This window comes from Acyrthosiphon pisum, chromosome X (genome assembly GCF_005508785.2).
Source record: "Acyrthosiphon pisum isolate AL4f chromosome X, pea_aphid_22Mar2018_4r6ur, whole genome shotgun sequence".
NCBI classification, from domain to species: Eukaryota; Metazoa; Arthropoda; class Insecta; order Hemiptera; family Aphididae; genus Acyrthosiphon; species Acyrthosiphon pisum.
This window is the reverse complement of record NC_042493.1, coordinates 103,955,036-103,959,179: the sequence shown is the minus strand read 5'-3', so window position 1 is coordinate 103,959,179 and position 4,144 is coordinate 103,955,036. Positions and strand designations below refer to the sequence as shown.

The window sequence follows — 4,144 nt, the reverse complement described above, 5'->3', positions numbered from 1 at the left end:
CCTGTAGGCTATACCGGTGCCAAATTCAGAGCAGGGGAGTGTCTATGTTGTACCTATAGGTATATTGTATATATTAATTATTTATAAATTATAATACATAGGTCGTACTAGAGAGCATTTATATATATATATTATCTACGCTCTCTAGGTCGTACTCTGGAAAAGCAAAGGATCTGGAGGTTCAAACCCCACCGAAAATTAATAGATGCTTTATTTATATGTAGGTATATATAGACTATTTCACGGTACTTTAGTACAACGTAGGGGTGCACTAAGAGGATTTCCCCAAAATGTTCATTTTAGAGTGATGCTCACACAAGTGTTTTGAGATTCAAGATTGATATTAAAAACTTTGTTTATAAATGATTGTCATTGGTTACAGATTTTAATAATTATTATTGTTATTCGTAATAGTAGAAATTAGTACAGAAGTAAGTAATTTTTTTGTAAATAAATAATTGCCATTATTGTTACTTGGGCAAATTAGGTGAATGCATCCCAGATAGCAAATGATTGACTAAAAATATTATTATAATTTATAACATTATAATAATATTATTCGTGATTATAATATTATTTTTATAATGTTATTATAATATTGTTATAATATTATCATTACAAAATGCCATCAGGGATGCATCTAATCGTCTAGTTTACTGCATTGAATAAACAAATTATATCTTAAAAAAAATATAAAAGTGTATCTATAAAATGATTCTTCTGTATTGTGTTTGTTGCCTTTAAGCTCAAAAGCTGCTCTAACGATTTTGACGTAAATGTCAGGGATTGTTCTTAGAGATAACAGAAAAGTTTCGAGAACCATGTTCGGAAATATGCCAAGAGCTAGTAATATGTGAACTGAGGTACTTACAATAAAACCGAAATATAATACACTATTGATAAACTCAATATTTTATACTACCTAATTGTCTATTTTTCCACAGGGGAAGTCGAATTATACAGCTGGTATAATATATAATGATGAATGACCAAAGTATGCCCCTAGTGTATAATGTTTAATAATGTCAATAATATATTAATATTTATACATTATGTTAAGTAGATCGTCCTTCGACCTGTTATACTTGACATGCCCAATGCCCATTTATTCCTTTAATAATGAATTTATTCATATTTTTTTTCGAATACATTTAAACCATACTTATTTACGAAATTTTGAGATTTTTGGACCTATTATTCTTAGTATACATACTAAGTGAAATAACTGAACAACTACTGGCTTGAATTTTGATTTTTATACGTCAACATTTTTAGTAGAATTTTCCACTAAATAATTTACAGTAGAAAAGTTTGTATCTCTACAGGACTCGTCTTAAAGTATAGTACAAAAACCTCAAGTATTTAATAACTTGGTATTTTTAAAATATTTGAATAAATGCATTTTTGAAGAAAAAAAGTGGGTGAACTTGCTTGGTGAATCACTTTTAATAATATATAACGCGAACGATTCGGTATTGTCAGTGCTCACTAATATAGACAAGGGAATATTCAATATATCATAGTATTATATATATGATAGATCTTGTCCACTTTCAAAAACTACTGGGATCACTGGATGTAAATACATCGACTGGCGTACGTAGACTGCCTGTATTAAAATATAAGTATTATGTACTATTTAATATACTAGTACAGTTATATACTGGTAGTGAGGCGGCTCGTGGGTTTTTAATGAAGTTGTGCACATCCAAAAATAATATTAGCAATTATGTATTATAAATTGTATTAAATAATTGTTTACAAATTTTAGTTAATCACCAATTAGCTTTTATTTTGTTTACATTTTTAAACAGAAACACGATTTTAGGTTTGAGTTTTCGATAATGATGGACTAACATTATTTATCGGCTGATAATCGGAATATAATAAATTAATGAGAGTAAAAGCAAATTATAATGCTTATGCTAAAGCGCAACAGTGCGGTGATGTCGACAATAATACGCTAAAAACGAATATGCACATCAAATACATTATAACGCGGGTTACGTGTTTCGACTTGTTTTAATTTTTATAATGTACAAATATGCACAGCAAATGTGTGCACTACTGCACCACTAGAATATACACTGATACCGTTCATATAACGCCATCGAAATAACCCAATCCAAATATTATATTATTTTTATAATATTCTGAATTTGTTTTTTTATTTTTGAAAATAATCTTTATAACACTATAGGTAGGTAGGTATTGTAATATTACGATTTATGTTTTCAATTTTTCTTGAGTTTGGATAGATAGTGTACGTGCACTTGTAGACATATACACCAGCCGTCAATGTATACTGGTATAGTATTATTACTTGCGCGCGGAACAAAATCATCCGGACTAACAGTGGATCACCGACGTCTGGTGCATGAGCACAATATTATATAATATACATAACAGTCTGTTGTGCTTGTGTATATTGGCTACTATACATACATACTATTTGCCATAAGATAATCACGCCCTTTATTGTCTGTCCACATAATCGTCACATATATACGTAAAATAATATGTTTTTTTCACAAGATGCACATTAATTAAGGTGTCCCTTAAATTTTTTTTTGCAATTTTGTTAGTCTCGCCCACTTTTTCAAAATACTACCGCTTTTCAAACCTATAATCAAACCGCTTGTCAGTTTACGCTCTCTTCTCTTCCTGTCGCCTACGGTGACACACGGTCACAAATATTATTATTGTTTAACGGCGTTTTTATTTCCGAAACTTGGAGTAGCGCCTGTTGAAGTTTTCCCCGGCGATGCTAGCGGGAATAACGTTGAATGAGAAAGGGATCATTGATCAGAATTGGACGGTGTCAGACCCTTTTCTGTGAGGATTTACCTATTATTAGTATTCTTATGATGATTATTATTATTTTTTGTGTATCTGGCCTAGAGGAGCCGTTGAGAATCTTATTATTCGTTCTCATTAATATTATTGTTCAAAGAAAATATCGTCTTAGTTTTACTCCCGTCTGAGCTTTATCGGCACCAACTCAATATACCAAGTCTATTCGCCTAAATATTGTCTATCAAATTTTGTATTATTATTATAACTGTGTTACCTGTGTTTCCATCCCTTTAGCCTCATGTTATATTATTATGGTAAAAAGAAATCCACGACGCTTCGGCCCTTCAGGTGTCAGCTGGTGGTTAGTGGCCTTGCTCAAACCGGTGGGTAACCATATGAACAATATTTTTCGAGATGTCACAACTTAAAATTCCAAAAATAAGAATTTGAATAAGAGCATAGTGAGGAGATGAATATGGTTGATGAATCACTCTGTATAATATAATAGTATAGGTAAGCCACAGAGATAGAACCTAAAATATTACGATATTTACTATAATAATTTTATTTACTATAAAAGAACTAAAAAGTATATCAATAGTATAATCACACCAGTGTAATAAACACAAAAAATTAATTAAGGTTACATAAAATAAATTATTTATTTGTTATACTTATATATAGTAATTGTAATAAATGAATAATATACTATATATTTGAGTAAAATTGTAAAATGGATGTACAAGGTAAGATCATGCTTGGGTGTAAGAACACAAACGCAATTCAAAAGTTAGGCAACCAACATTCTTTAACAATTACATAACAATATTTCCGAGACGGCCATACACTAAAAAATTCTCATATATGGATACACTACATAAATACGCACGCATGCGCAATTAACATAACAAACGCGAACATTGAATTCTGACGTTCCGTGATAACAATAGAGTGGGGATAAAACAATCGCTTCCTTATATAAACGCCACGCACAGACAATAGACTCAGTTCAGTAGTACACTCAGCACAACACGGCAGATCAACATAGATGACCACGTCGACAGAGCCCGCAGCAAAACCTCAGAACACCGACCAATTTTTCTTTTGGCACAAAATTAATTTTTCTTCACAAAGTTAAACTACTATTGCGCTTGTTCTAACACCGGGGTATTGATGTGTAAATCGTAAAGAGTTAATAACGTGCATCGACTCATCCCAATCAGAGACATCACTACAACACGAGGTAAGTAAATATACATATGTTTTACAATCGATGACAAATTATCAATTCGGTATTCAACTTATTAAATTTAGTAGTAGGATAAAAATTACGATAAACATGCCATCT

At 31.1% G+C, this 4,144-nt stretch overlaps 2 protein-coding genes across 3 annotated transcripts in view; both read left to right on the top strand.

Moving 5' to 3' along the window:
- LOC115033200 (DDB1- and CUL4-associated factor 12-like) overlaps window positions 1-4,144 on the top strand; it is an 11,925-nt gene that overhangs the window by 5,509 nt on the left and 2,272 nt on the right. The window lies entirely within an intron of this gene.
- LOC115034587 overlaps window positions 3,770-4,144 on the top strand; it is a 41,372-nt gene continuing 40,997 nt past the window's right edge. For both annotated transcript variants that reach the window (XM_029491889.1, XM_029491887.1), the window contains exon 1: window positions 3,770-4,039. The gene's annotated coding sequence lies outside the window, so the exon portion shown is untranslated. The remainder of the gene's footprint in view (window positions 4,040-4,144) is intronic.